The sequence below is a fragment of the Macrotis lagotis genome, chromosome 4, assembly GCF_037893015.1.
Source record: "Macrotis lagotis isolate mMagLag1 chromosome 4, bilby.v1.9.chrom.fasta, whole genome shotgun sequence".
Taxonomy (NCBI): Eukaryota; Metazoa; Chordata; class Mammalia; order Peramelemorphia; family Peramelidae; genus Macrotis; species Macrotis lagotis.
In genome coordinates this window covers 257,915,679-257,931,843 of record NC_133661.1, presented here as the reverse complement: position 1 = coordinate 257,931,843, position 16,165 = coordinate 257,915,679, and the positions used below count along the sequence as shown (strand labels likewise).

At 34.9% G+C, this 16,165-nt stretch overlaps 1 protein-coding gene and 1 long non-coding RNA gene across 2 annotated transcripts in view; both read right to left on the bottom strand.

The window, feature by feature from the left end:
• Positions 1–16,165, bottom strand: part of KTN1 (kinectin 1) — a 524,036-nt gene that overhangs the window by 134,764 nt on the left and 373,107 nt on the right. The window lies entirely within an intron of this gene.
• Positions 989–6,904, bottom strand: LOC141520387 (uncharacterized). The gene is made up of 3 exons (XR_012477607.1): positions 6,772–6,904; positions 4,446–4,563; positions 989–2,247 (listed from the first exon to the last, which is right to left on the bottom strand). It is a non-coding gene; the product is annotated as an uncharacterized LOC141520387 (long non-coding RNA).

Sequence of the window (16,165 nt, the reverse complement as noted above, 5' to 3'; positions counted from 1 at the left end):
TTTTTTTAATAACCTACTATAAGAAACCTCTTTCAATTTCTCTTAATTCCAGTGTATTCTCTCTTCCTAGATATAACTTGTTTTGAGTATATATTTGAATGTTGTCTCCCCCATTTGATTGTAAGCTCCTTGAAGACAGGGACTGTCTTTTGCTTCTTTGTTTCTCTAAAACAGTGCCTATCATATAGTAGTAGGTACTCAATGTTTTTTGTATTTAAATTAATTAAATTATTGCATAGATGGTTTTCATAGTTTTGCTTACTTCACCTACTCAGCTCAGTAATTTCTTCATCAGTGTTTTTGTCAATCTGTCCCTTTTATCACTTTTTTTAATGTATAAATATTTTATTTGTTTTCCATTTTATATACAATAGTAGCTTCTACCTATCATTTTTTTGGTAAGATTTTGAATATTGCAATTTTCCCCTACCCCTCCCCATCACAGAAGGCAATCTCCTTTATCACTTTTTATGGCACAATAATACTTTATTGCATTCATATACCATAATTTGTTGAGTCATTCCTCCAGTGATATATACCACCTCCCCTTCATTTCTAGTTTTTTGCTATAACAAAAAATATTACCATGAAAACATTTTTGAACTCATTTTTTCTTTTGCTCTTTTTAAAATTTCTTTGGAGGTGCTGGTAGAACTGGTCCCATTAGGTCAAAGATATGTACAGTTTTATGTAGGGATTCTTAAACTTTTTGTGCCATGGACCCTACTGGTATTCTTATGAAGCCTATGGACTCAATCTCAGCATAATATTTTTAAATACAGAAAATAAAATACATAGGATTACCAAGGAAACCAATTGTATTGAAATGCAGTTGCCAAAACATTTTTTAAAAAACCTACAAATTGGGGATAAAGTGTCAACTTACTGGAAAAACTAAAAAGCAATGTGGCTGAAATTAGTTTTAGACAAATGTATAATAAAATAAGCTTCAAATGGCCTAGTTATAAAAGCTCATATGTTATACAAATTAGAAGAAGAGAGAAAGACATTGCAATACTGATAAAGGTCTGAAATCTAAGATAAGTCTGGAATATATTTATTTGGTTTTCAAAATTTGTTTTTGTGTTTATAGTTTATTTTATGATCTGTTGCCTCTCTTTTATTTTGTTGCATGTCTATTTTGACCATAACTTCGTAGAACTCTATATCCCTCTATGTTTTACTTCTCCTTCACTTGTTCTTCAAGATCTCCATTTCCTCCACCTCTTGGTACTTTCTCATATCATTACCCCACTCTCATTTCATTTTCTTCTTTCTCCATCCTCATCCAATAGCTATTTCAACTCTACACTGTCCTCTATTTTTAACTTCCTTCTTTCTTGTCATACTGTAGCCCTGGATTACTCCCACTATCAGCCTTCCTCTACTTCTGTGCCATGAGCCACTGAGTCACTCAACAAAGCTGAAAGTTCCACAAGTGTACTGATTAGATACATGACAAATTCATGTCATCCAACCTCATCAAGGTTCTCCCTGACTGCAGCAGGGCAATCCTTTTATTTCCCCCCATCTCACTCCCCACAGAAACTATTCCAGGTCTTTGTGCCACATTCAAGCAGCTTATAAATTCTCTCTCAATTTATCTCTTTACTGAAAAATTGAGGACATTCACCTTGAGTTCCTTCTTCTCTCATTATCATCATCTTAAATCCCTAAACATTTATTCATATTCTCCCCCTGTTCTCTGTTTTATACTTGGTAAGGTTCACCTCTCTTATAGGCAGTCAATCTGTTGTCCACTCCTAGATGCTTACCAATGCTTAGGTATTGCCTGTAGTAGAAACACTTGCTTAGTTTTAGTCTTACTATATTTCTCAGAACTCCTGAACTCAAGTGATCTTCAGCCTCCCAGGGAGCAGGTTTTGTAGCTTTATGCCACCATACCTAGCAAGATATGCATTTTTCCAATTTTTCCCTCATTCTGCGTTTTTTTGCCTGTAAGGAACTAAAGAAGGTATATGAGATAAATCAGTTTCTGGTTATGGATATGTTTAGAAATGGAAATTTCTCCTAATACTATAGAAGGGTTCCCTTGAGATCCATACCTGGTTACTGTAGGTAAATAATGTCTTTCTAAAATATATTTGCTATCATAGAGGCATAGGCAGAAACCAGTCTTAAATAGAGAATAGATGTTTATCTTTTGGAGTACTTGCTGAAACTTGAGAATAATATTGAACACAGCTTCCACTTCTTTGGTTATCTTCCTCTCTAGTGGGTGTTATTCTGCAATTCAAATGAATATTTCATGATAAAAATCAATATTAAACAAAAAAATTAAAAACAAAGAGCAAGTAGAGAAAAACAAACTACTCTGCTTGGCAAACAGCGTCTAATTGGACACATTAAATCTAGAAGTTGAGTTTTAAAAAATATAAAATCTTATTTTTCTTTAGTACAAAATTTTGCATGTATCTAGTATAAGGTAATCCTAGATCAAATGGATTCTGCCCTGAAGACAAGAAAAAGAAAAATTATATCACTGCTTCAGACTTTGTTGATAAATTCCCCAGAATTAATTAATTACATTGTGAAAGGTCCCAACTTGATTAAAAAGGATCATAGATTTAGAACTGGAAGAGATTTCCAAAATCATCTATTCTAAACCTCCCAAATCCATTTTACAGATGAAGAAACTAAGACCATAAAGGATAAATGAGTTGCTCACATTCAAGTGGTATAAGCTAGGATTCTCTAACTTCCAATTTGGTATTCCTCCGATTCCAAATCTGGTACCCCTTTCATTCTCCAACACTGCCTTAAAGGAAGCATTCCAAACTCTTTGAAACAAATGTAGGATTTCTTCAAAAATCATCAGAACAAGTGTTTCTTATTGTCTTTCTCTTCTAATATACTTTGAAAAAATAAGACTAAAATTCTAAATGACACTATCCCATGTTTTTTTGACCAATTTAGATAGACCTTTTAATCTCTTCTCCATCTACTTTTTAGTTTAGCATTTTGATCTCATATTTAAATACTGTGTTCAATTCAGGTCTTGAAAATTTTAAGGAGCCATCCCTTTAATAGCCTGACAGCTTCAACAAATCTCTTCTGAGTTCCATTATAACAGTCAATGCTCATAGGCCACAGAGGGGAATTCATATTCATAGGAGAGGGTAATCTCATGTGAAAACCTGTCAAATTGATGTTACATCCTCCACAGTTAAACTGTTTACAGGGTTTGTGATAGCATAGCTACATTATCATATTCATGCCAAGTATATACTGTTCTCTTCATCTAAGGAAATCTTGAAGGTGAATGATATAATAAAAATGATCTTGTATGCAAATACTACCAATAAATATGGACGACTTAGCATATGTGCTTTTTCTTTGCCATAAGCAGAATTAGTAATGGAAAAGCTTTTGCCTGCCAAGAACTCTAGGGTAATCCTGTCATGAACTATTAATACAGAGATCTGTGGTGTTTCTTGGCAGCTAACCACCAAACCCACAAAGTTGCGTTTAATTTTCACTTAGAGGATAGAATTAGTTTTGCTTGTAGAATTGTACCCAGGTGATATCTCAGTACCACACCTCTGGAAGATATTCATTGCTAAGCTTGTGACAAACAGATAATGACATGGTCCATGGATGGCATCAGCATAAGTGTTCTGTTACAGACAGGCATACCTGAAAGCCAACACAGCAACTCCAATGAATGCGAATCCTGCGTGTGTGTGGGGGGGGGGGAGGGGTTGGTTATATTCTGCAAATGTTGAGCTTTACAGTAAAAAAGTCCCATTAATTTGCCTTGTAAACAATTGTATGGTGTTTCTTGCAATTAGGCAGATTACATAGTAGCACCGGTAGGAGCAAGAACCTGCATATCTCTTCATAGGACTAAAGCTTTTTAGATGGGAAGCGGTTTAAAACATGGTAACTTCCAAGAAATACTTTGAGATAATCAAGATTGAAATTCATAACTTATAAAAGCTTATAAGTATTTTGTAGAATTTTAGGATTAAAAAATGAATCTTACTAACTTAATAATAAGGATGGTAATATTATATGACTACTTTTTTATTTATATGGTACTTGATACTTTTCAGTGCTTTCAAATACATTATATTATTTGGTCCTCACAACAACCCTAAGGTTTTGTAAGAACACATTTTATTTTCCCATTTTTAATAGATAAAGAAAAATACAAACATAACCTGTTGTTAATTTCATAGCTATTTAAAATTTGATAGAAATCTAAGGGGAATTTTATTTGTGTCTAAATCCAATTATACATATTTGATAATGCAGAATCATCTTATGCCTAAGTGGCAAGATGCTTTTTCCCTTAAAAGCATAAATTCTTTAATAATAATTAATAATAATAACAACAACAGTATTAATACAGTTTTTTAGGTTTTACAGAGTGCTTGACATATGCTACTTAGCAATTCAAAATTATCCTATGAACTAGGTACCTCAGACAGTGGTATGCTAGTGTTTAACAAATGGCTCTCTGGAAGGAAGAAAATCCACAGGATATACTTTTAAGTTTTTCTGTATTTTTTGATAGGTTCTTCATAGCTTTTTTGAAGTCTAGACAAACAACAAAATAGTAAATCAAACTTGATTTATAGCATTTGCTAAATTCTGAAAAGGTAAATGTTCACACTGAAAACTTAACAATTGGACAGTTTCAAGATGACTCCAGCTCATCTCTAATACAGTATTATCCCATTTTACAGATGAGGAAACTGTTTTATGGGGAAAGTTGTCCTACCAATGGCCATAGAGAGAGAATTTGAACACAGGTTTTGAACTTTTACTACTAACTCTGACTGCTTTGGCCTTGTAGAATGTTGTTCCAACCAATAGAAGATATCTCTATACCCTTGAATTCTGAGTGGATCACAAACTTGGCAAAACAAATCTACCCAATTATAACTGTAATATGGTTGTTTTTTCCCCCAATATAACCCTTAGTACATTCTCCTGAAAACCTTTCTTTTTTAACAAATCAGATTATTTTGCTTCTTGCTCCTTACTTTGTATGTGTGATTCAGACACTCTTACAGTTAAAAGTAGAATCATATCTAGAATTTTTTATGTGTCTGTGGTAGAAACGCTATCTGGAAAGAGGTGCAACTTTAGTTTCAGCTTATACTCATTTTAATCTTATTCTTGATCATAATGGACAAAGCAAGATTGCTACTGGACTTCAAACTAAATTAAATAGCTGCAATAACTTTATAAGATGTTTTTCTTTCCTAAAATCTTTTGTGATACTTAAGTAGGAAATGATTCTCATTTGCTACTTAAAACATCATGCAATTTGTTTCAATTGGCTCTCTCTTAGAAACTATAATTATTATTTCTTTTAAAGTCAACTAGAATGTTGCAGAAATGACAACAGATTTGCAGTTGTTGGCAGTTTTTGCTGGCAGTTTGACATACAACTGTAGTTCTGTACTGTTCAACTGTACTGCTATCGTGAATTTCTCCTTATAGAATCAAATAGAGAATATAGATGTTAATTTTAATCTGACGAATCTGTAGAACATAAAAAGAGAAAGGTCAAAGGCAACATCTTTCTTGTTAGATCTGTATCAGATGTTATTATAAGAAGAAATATAGTAAAGAGAATTCTAAAAAGAGTCTGTGAGGAGCTGGAGGTTTAAACCTAAAAGCTGCATTTTGGATAAACTGTTTTCTGTGATGTTTGAAGAGAGGACATTAAAAAGTATTATCATCACATTTCCTTAAGAGACTAAAATACAATGTTTGACTTAAAGAAAAATAAGGAGTTAACTACTAAACCTGTGTTTCTGGAAATGAAGTCAACTTCAAAGTATCTTGAGTTGGAATGAGTTGATCTGATCTTTCTCATTGAAAAAAATATTGTAAATAATTATATGGGCCTTTATTTTATTATTTATTTCATTGATTAGAAAACTTTTAAAAATAATAACTGATAATAAACCATTTTTAATAAATGAGTAACTACCATCAAGGAGATTTTTCCAGTTAAAAATAGTAATTAATGATCTGGGTGAAGTTTAAATCAATTGATTAGCTAATAAAAAAAGTTTTAAAATTTTATTTTTAGATGGGCAATATCCAAATATACCAATGGAATATTCAAGAACTCAGGATGATGTAATTATGAAAGTAGGTCAAGAGGCAGACTGAAGTATGACTTTCAACTAAATGGGAATAATTCAATCTACCTTACTATAATGTTTTAGAAATTGATAAGAGTTAAAATAGATCATTCCTAAAACTTTCTGCAAAATTAATTTATTATTTTATATGGCCTACCTCCCTCTAATGATATGCACACTCAATTCATACCCACAAGTTAGATCATGGTGTAGGGTGGAGGGCATGGCAATAATACTCTGTGAGTCTTCTCTCTTAAAATTAGAATCAATGTGCCCATCCTGATTTGCTTCTCTTTAACAAAGGACACAATTAGTGTAAAGACATTTCTGAGACATATATAACATTTAAATCTTATTCTCTTGCAAGTCATGGCATCACCTTCCTAAAGTCATGGTCCTCTTCAAATGGAAGACTAATATAACAAAAATTCACATAACTTTTCATCTAACTTCCTACCTCACCATGCAACTTAAACTTCTCTTTCCAAAGTTACCAATGACCTCTTAATTGCCAAATCTAATAGCCTTTTTCAATCATCATCCTTCTTGACCTCTCTGAAGCCTTTGACAAGGTTTATCACCCTTTCTTGACAGCTTCTTTCTAGGGCTTTGGGACATCAGTCTCTCCTGGTTGTTCTCCTACCTGACTGCTCCTTCTCTATATCACACTTCCTAACTGTAGGTGTCCCTCAGGTTCTGTTCTGTGTCCTCTTCTCTTCCCTCTTTTGTATTATTTCACTTGGTGATGTTATCCACTTCCATGAATTCAGTTATCATCTCTATGGAGATGATTCTCAGATCTATTTCTCTAACCCTGACCTGTAGTCTCAATTGAACTGGATGTCTCATAGTATGTCCAAAATTGAACTTTTTCTCCCTTACCCCTTCTCCCTTCTTCCCAACTTTCCCAATACTATTGAGGGTACCATGATTCTCCCAGGCACCCAGGATGATAAAAAGTAAAACAGTAAAACACTTTATCAACAGGACATTCAAGTTCCTCTGCTCTAAAGAGCAGCAAATCAGTAGCAATGTTGAGAGTGAATCTAATTGTTTTAACTTCTAAATTGGCTACAGGGCATAATAAGGGTTTTAAATTTTAACACATACACACAGACACACACACACACACACACACATATGTAAAATGGCAAAATAATTTGCAGGGCTAGTTAAAGGATAAAGGAAATCATAGTTTCCCTGAGGTTTGTCTCCCATAAAAGGAGAGTATTTTTTTCATGTCCCCACTTTCATTAATACAAATATCTTCCCCTGCTAGACAAGTATCTATTACAATGAATATATGTAATATTTTGAATATGATATATTAATATAATTTATGATTATATTTACTATGAATATAACTTATAATTATATAATTTGAGAACTATTGTATATAATTTACTGATTTGTCCATTTCTGAAGATTTCAGAGTGCAGTTAGAAACAAACAAAAAAATGAAGAAAGCAAACTTCCTACTTGGTTGACTACTTAGGTTCTGCCTATAATGGTTGGCCTTTATGGGTTGATGCAAAAATGAATGGTGTAGGCTACCCAAACAGTAGGGCACAGTTGAAATGAAAACAAAAAGGGCAATATTTGAATTGTTGATAATATCTGCTAATAAATAGAAGGAACCCAAAGCAGGCTATAAAATTGCTTAATTGTTAGAGGAAAAAAAGACTGAGGAAATTAGGGCTTTTCCCCAAAAAAGTCAGCATTCAATTACAATGAATAATGGGTCAACTTAAAGAGGATAAGCTTAGTTAAAGTTTCTAGCGATTCACTAAGCAGGACAGGGACCTTCCTCAGACCATACGGCCTCCCCTAATATGAGGTCAAGAAATTGAACTAAACATACAGCCTTTAATATAACTATACACTATCATGTTATACCTCATCTTGAGGCTAAAAAGTGAACAATTCAACTACAGAGGTTTAAAACTTCCTTGACTTGCTCTGGGTAGCTAGGTGGCACAGTGGCTAGAGCACTGGCCCTGGGGTCAGGAGGACTGGAGTTCAAATCTGACTCAGATACTTAATGATTGTCTAGCTGTGTGCCCTTGTACAAGTCACTTAACCCTATTACCTTAAATGAAAAATTTTTAATACTCTTTATTTTTCTTTTAAGAGTTAAAAACCTCTAAAATCATTTGAAAAGTCAGACATTTTATCAGACAATAATTCATGGCTAACAATTTTTCATGCAGAATTTGATAAGAAATATAAGGAATTAATTTTACTATGTACAACAACTATGACTAGTATATGTGAGGGAAAATATAGGTCAGGTACATTCAGTAGAGATCCTATTAACCCAATCCAATCCAATTCAATTTAATTCAATAAACCAAATAAATTACCTACTAAATTACAAAACTCTGTGACATATGATAGTATACAAAGACAAAATGAGAGATTATTCTTGCTCTTCAGGAGCTTACATACTACTATACAAAATATAAACAGATAAATTATATAAGGGATTGATCAACAGAACTCTCTGATCAACTCTATGAGATTACCAGGTGTATGTGTCTGGAATTTTGTATTGTGGAATGGAGAAATATAGTTATGAGACTTGGTGCCTTTTAGATGATAACTTTCACAGATGGATGCTAATGATGGGTAAGGGATATCCCTAAAGTGAACTGAGTAGTTCACACATTTGTGATATATGCATGTAATGTATTGTAAACCTTTAATGTATTTTGCTACGTTGTATGAATGCTGTATATCGCTATATGCATTTTTTGGTTTTTTGCATTTTGGTGAATAATAATAGTCTGAACTGTTTTTTCTCTGTCTCTGGTCTCTCTCCATCTGTATTATTTTGGATGACTCCACTCAAATCATCTATCCTTCTTTCCTTCTTCCTCCCTCCCTTTTTCCCTCCATCCCTCCCTCCCTCCCTCCCTCCCTTCCTTCCTTCCTTCCTTCCTTCCTTCCTTCCTTCCTTCCTTCCTTCCTTCCTTCCTTCTTTCCTTCATCCCTTCCTCTCTATCTCTCTCCCCTCTCCCTCCCTCTCTTTCTGACTTTCTTTCTTCCTGGTAATTGGGGTTAAGTGACTTGACCAGGATCACACAGCTAGTAAGTGTCTAAGGTCAGATTTGAAATCAGGGAGATGTGTCTTCCTGATTTAAGACTGAACACTATCCAGTTAATTGTAAATTCTGAGTAGGGTTATAATGATCAAAGTAAAAGCAATTTGGGATCAGGGTTGGGGACGATGAAAGAAATCTTCCAAATTTGCACCTTATCTGTTAAAGCCCACTAGTGAACTAGTGATTATTTAGGAAGGGAGAGAGAGAGAAAGAGAGAGAGAGAGAGAGAGAGAGAGAGAGAGAGAGAGAGAGAGAGCTAGCAATTAGGAGAATCAATGAAGTTTTCCCAAAGAAAGTGGTGCATATGCATCTGTGATAACTTTACCTAAGAGGTAAACAACTAATTTTAATATCTGAAACAATTACTAGTATCATTATACAACTTTCTACTCTATGTATATATTCCATTCTTTTATTTTTTTCCTAACCTTTCCCCTGTTGGGTTTCTTTTTTTTTATTTTATAGTCTTCCAATTCAGTTAAAAAGGCAACACACATGCTTATTTTGTGCCATTACAATGCTAAGCACTAAGGATAAAGGCAAAAACATAATCCATGCCCTTAAAGAGCTTACATTCTAATGGGAAGTAAAACATGTAAATAACCAGCTTTAGTTACATGCAGGGTATTTACAGAGTAGATGGAAGGTACCCTGGGAGGGCAAGGCTTTAAAAGCAGCTAGGGCAATCAGGAAAGACCTCCAGAAATAACTGGAATTTGAACTTTGTCTTTAATGAAGTCAGAGCAACTAAAAGCATAAATGAAAAAGTAGAACATTCCAGGCATGAGGGAAGAAGAGGTGTAAATCAGTGCTGGTGAATCATAGAGTGTGTGGAAGAGAGAAAAATATAAAAATACTGGTAATTTAAAAGTAATGGTAATTTCAGTATCAAGAAAAGTTTATATTTGATTTTGGATCTAATAATAGGGGAATCACTGGAACTCGTTCAACTGTGGGTGGAAGGGAGGGGAAAGGAGACACAGTCTGACCTACATTTTAGAAAAATTACCTTAACAGTGGAATAAAGGATGTATTAGAGTTGCGAGAAACTTAGCCAAAGTTAATGTGAACCTGAAGGAGGTTGTTAATAAGAGAAGAGGATGCATATGAGACAGCTTATGAAAGTAGAATGATATGATTTGGTAACCATTTGGTTATATTGAAGTGTCATTGATTACATAGAGACTGTGAGCCTTGAAAAAATGGTGGTGACCTTGGCAGTAATAGGGGAAGTTTGGAGGATTTGGGGGGAAAAGGGTAATAATGAGCTCTCTTTTGGTCATATTGATTTTGAAATAACTAAGGAAAAACTAGTTTGGAGATGGAGCTCAGGAGACTGGAGTTGACTATATAGGTCTGGAAGTCATAGGCATAGAGAAGATAATTAAACCCAGCTTAGCTGTAAAATCAAATGAGATGGTAGATGAAGGAGAGAAGAGAGAACCTTGGGGGGGGGGAGTCCACAGTTACAGGATTTTGCATGAGTCCAAAGAATCTCAGGAAATTGAGAAGGAACAATCAGGTAGGTTAGGAGAACCAGAAGAGGGCAGTATCAAAAAAATCTAGTGAGGAAATAATTTCAAGGAGGAAGAGATGGTCAATATTCCCAAATACTGCAATGGGAAAGAAGGGTGAAGATTGAGGAAAAATCATTTGATTTTTCTATTAAAAGATCATTTGAGGGGCAGCTGGATGATACAGTACACCCAGTACTGGTCCTGGAATCAGGAAGACCTGAGTTCAAAACCGGTATCAGATACTTGACATGTATTAGCTGTGTGACTTAATCTCTGTTGCTGTCCATACCTCCTCACCTCTCCCCCCCCAAAACAGATTATTTGGTAACTTTGAGAGAGCAATTTGTATTAAATGATAAGATCAGAAGTCAGAATGTAGAGAGTTAAGAAAGAGAGGAAAGTAAATGGAGGCACCTAAGGTGGATGACTTTCTCAAGGCATTTAGCCATAAAGGAGAGAATAGACTAGATGATGACTAGAAAGAACAGTAAGATTGAAGGAAGTTTTTTTTTTAATTTAAGAAAGAATAGTTATAGATATTATGGGTAGGTAGCTTTGAAAGAGTCAATAGAAAGACACTAAAGATAGGGGAGAAGAAATGAGTGAGAGAGCAGTCAGGAGGGGATGGTATCCAAAGGTTCATGCAATAAAGGTTACTTTAGCAAGGAGAAGGGTCATTTCTTCTGAGGTCTGGGGGAAATGAGGACATGGGGGTTAGGAAGTGGAAATATTTCAATGAAGTGAGTTGAGAGCAGGAGAAGTTCAATGATAATGAATTCATTTATTTATTCTTTATTTTGGTGAAGTATGAGGGAAGGTCCTCAGCTTTACATATGGACTCTCTTTTGGAGCTTTTAAGTAGGGGTGTATATAATTCACAAAAGAATCAGAAGGAGGGAGAGAAGGAGAAATAGGAAGTGGCAGAGATGTAAGCTAAGGCCTTAAAGACAATAAATTAATAGTTAAGCAATGAAAAGAACAGAAAAAGAAAGGTGGTTTCTAGAAGAACTTGGACCAGATGATCTATAGCCTTCTTTCAAATTCTGTAAATCTATAAATATCAAAACATGGAAAGTGAATGGACATGGTAGGATAGAGGAGAAAAAAAGATGTAGTCTATCTTACATTTGTAGACACAACTTCTCCAACTTATCTTTCACACCCCTTCTATATTTCCTTCCTCATTTCTTCTCAGAGATCATTCCTCTACTCTCTCTCTCTCTCTCTCTCTCTCTCTCTCTCTCTCTGTATATATATATATATACACATATATGTGTATATATATATATGTATATATCCAAACACTTGTATATCTGCACATATGTGTATACTTCCTCTTGCCCCACATATACCTCCTTCCCTCTTGCTTGAGTAAGGTAGAATTTCATTCAAGAATATGGGGAGGAGAAAAGACAAAAAGCTCATATCCAGAGGAGTGAGTAATGTTGATGAACCAAAAGAGAAAGTAGAGGGAATTTGGTAAGAGCTATATGTAAAGAGTGAAAATGGATAGCCTTAAGTCCATTGAAAGTGGGGATAGTTTAGGAAGGAATAGAACACTTGAGGAGCACTATGGTAGTTTGAAAAAAATAGAAAAGATCCAGGAATGAAGTAGTACTTAAAAAGCAGATTTTGATGGCTCCAGAAATTACTTTGATAGTGGAACAAATGCTAGAGATATGTTTTCATTTTTGGAACACAGTGAAAAACCTGATATAACTCAATAAGTCTTTTGATGGCCACCCATTTCTGGAAATTCATTAGGAATGAATCACGAAGTCTGAAAATACAAATACTCTGAAGATGGGCAGGAAACTAAGGGATTTGGAGCAATAATTACTGCTTCTATTACTTCTTTCACTGGAAGTTCATAACTGTTAAAAAGGTGAATAACTGACTCTATAAACTATTTTTAAGGACAATATTTGGTTTTCTGGACTTTGCCCTGTGATATTGGAATGATTGACTCTTGGCCAAAGATGGATTTTATCTAATGAGAACTGGGAAGAATGCCAGGAACTTGTTTTTCTTATCAAAAGGGTTTTCAACTGAAAATGGAGATGGAGGGAAAAAATGCCCAGTTATAGTGTTAAGCCAGATACTCTGGGGAGTAAGAGGTAAGATTTAAAAAGAATAGGACCCATGGGGTAAGCCATGGGAGAAAGCTCAGAAAATTCAAACAATATGTGTGGACTCAAATGTCTATCTGCCAAAGGCCAAGGGTCAATAATAAGTAAGTAAAGTGAACTTGAGGTTTTTTTTGTTCATACCTGTTATTTTATTGGCATAGCTGTAAATGCAATGCAAATCAGCAATTGTACTGTGACTTGTAGTCTTAGTTGCCTGAAATACTAAAAGGTTTGTTGACTCATCTAGGGTCACACAACCAGTTCTTAATATAGATATAATCTGAAACTAACTCCAAGGCCAGGTCTCTATTTTCTCTGTCATCCTGATTCTCTCAAATTTTGATGCAAAGATGTACAAATGAACCTATATACAGAACTGAGATTATTGGGATGGAAGTCATACCAGTATAGCACTCTTTGTATCAAAGAAACAGAAAATGTAGGAGTAGTCTTGGATTACATTATGATGATATTCAACTGACCAGTAAACTATGAATCTGAGGAATAAAATATGTTTGAAAGCATTATGATGAACTTAAAATAATGGAGAAACAGAAATCTTATTTTGTTGGAAATGCTATGTTCTCCTGGACAGATGGAAGAAAACTATGATTGGGGTCCTAATATACACCATGATTGGGGCAGAAATAATTTTAAAACAATAAGTACCTTGTTCCAAATGAGCAAAAGGTAGTTGATTGGTATTTTCTCTGATCCCCAAGATCCCTCAAACTTCCCCCAAACAGAAAGTATGCACCAAAGATAAAGCAACTTCAGCTGTCCTTATGGTCTAGTATACCAATAATTCAAAATTAGGTTTTAAAAAAAACAAACCCAGGAGGAACTGATGCTCTCTGACCCTCAACTCACTTGGTACTTGTGTGCAACTTTCCATGCTTCTGGCAACAAAGTAGATAGCAGACCCAGAAACATCAAAGAGAGCTACATCATCTCTTTTTTTTTATATCTCATTTTCCCTTCTCTCTGTCCAGTGCTGTAGAAACCTTTGCTCCAGGCTATGGAAATTTTCTCAGTACTCAATAGCTAGTTTGGTGATAGCTCTTTAGGAGCAAAAGTCTGCCGAGAGCCAAAACCCAATGGCATGAGTCCTTGAAGCTCTGAACTGCCAATAATTGAAATGTAAGTTCTGAAGGAAGCAGGCTTTAACTGGCCAGTGCCAACAGGCTCTGAACTGCTGCTGCTGGGCCAAAGAGCTAAGGAACAAAGATCACTAAAATAGTATACTGTACATGGGGGGGAGCAGTAAAGAACTCCATCAAGGCTGAGGGAAGAGCTAAACCCATTTTGACCATTCAAAGATGTAGGACTTGCCCAGTGTGGGAAGAAGCTGATTAAATTGCAACATTGCCACATTAAACAAAAAAGATTAAAGTAACTGAAGGATCATAATATTGTATTTACATCAGAAGGAGATAATCATAACTTGGAAAAATAGAGATAGATTGAGGAAAATGTAAATCCAACTCATAACTTTAATGTGAATAGATTGAACAATCCCATAAAACAAAAAAGAGTGATCCAATGGATAAATCTACTACTTATAAGAAACACATTTAAAAAGGAAAGAAAAAAAAATCAGTCCTATTTTTAAGGCTCAGAAAAAAAGACCACTGCATTTGTAGTGTCTAGTACAAGTAGAAGTGAAAATAAATGCCCATCCAACCAGTAGATGTGGGTATTGGAACTATTATAGATAATGGTCCCTCAGAGTGGTAGACATTTACTCACATGTCCACTACTCTGTGGGACCATTATCTATGGTGAAACTGCATCCCACATCATCCCAGCATCTATTCTTGCTGAACATGGAACTGGAACCTCCAAAAATACTTCTTATATATAGGGCACCTGCATTAACAACCTTAGTTAATTTCTAGATTCAACTCAAATCTCACTTTCTGCATGAAGCCTATCCTGAATCCCCCTGCAGCCAGTACTTCCCCAACAATATTACCACCCATCATTTTGACAAATAAGCTAAGCCAGGTGAGTTAGGGGATATCTATCCCAAACATATGAATACTTCCCCCAGAGGAATAGCAGATGAGAACAATTTATTCTAATGGCCATAAAAGTAGCTGAAATAGGTGCTGTGGAATGCTTAGAGTTTGGTCAGACATAAAAGACACCAAGGTCATCCATTGCATCCTAAGACACTGACAGGCCTGACTTTTTTCTTGCCATTGGACTTCAATAATTCTATGAGAGAGTGAGGCTGATGACTTTGTGAAAGTTTGTCTCACTTAAATATAATTTATGTTCAAATCAAGATATCACTCATTTACCTAGCTGTGTGGCCTTGGGCAAGCCACTTAACCCCATTTGCTTTGCAAAAACCTAAAAAAAAATACCACTCATGATGTCATAGTTCCTCTTTGAGAATGAAGTATATGTGTTTTAGACCTTAGTTTCCTCACGTAAAATGGAAGTGTTAGACCAAAGGCTCTCTTACATTCATAATTCCTGAGAAATAGTATGCAAATCTGATTATTTTAAAGGAATTTTTCATTTAAATGAATTCCTTTGGGGAAATGAGCATTATTCATTCATTTAGCAAATCCAGACTTCATCTATTAAATCTGTTTAGAGAAAACTTCACTATTATTATTTGTGATTCTCCTTGAATTTGTGTACCATCTTCCTAATTTGGCACATTAATGGTGTATTTTTTTAAATGGATGATATATATATAAAAGGGGTTATGATTGGGCCCTGTCTAGGTTCATGTGATAAAATGTTCTGTTTAAATAAAAGCCAGGAAGGAATATCCCTTTTGTGATACTTGAAATTCATAATGAAAACTTTGAACCATAGACCCAGTTTATTTTTTCCTTCATAAAGCATCTGCCACAAACAAAACCTAATAATCTCTGAGCTATATCTCATTTTGATTTAGAGCATTTATCACTTTCTTTACTATATACTCTGTCCTGTTTTAATCTGTTCATTGTATTTTTCATTAAAAAACTGATCTGAAGAGACGAATCCAATGTCAGTGTTATGAATGGTGATGGATGTGTGATACCATCTCAAATAAGGGAAGCAGAGTCTAAGGGAGGGAATAAACACACCAAACTAGGTTGCTGGGGGTGGGGGGAATGTAGGAAAATAGCTTTGAGAGAGAGAGGCTCTGAGGAGGTAGTGACTGAATCTTCAGAGCTGGTATTGTACCATGCACCAGTCAGGTTTTAGTATCCTGGCACAGATTCCAGGGCCCATTTAGAGAGATCAAGAGAACAAGTAACTCATTGAGGGTTTTAGAAGAA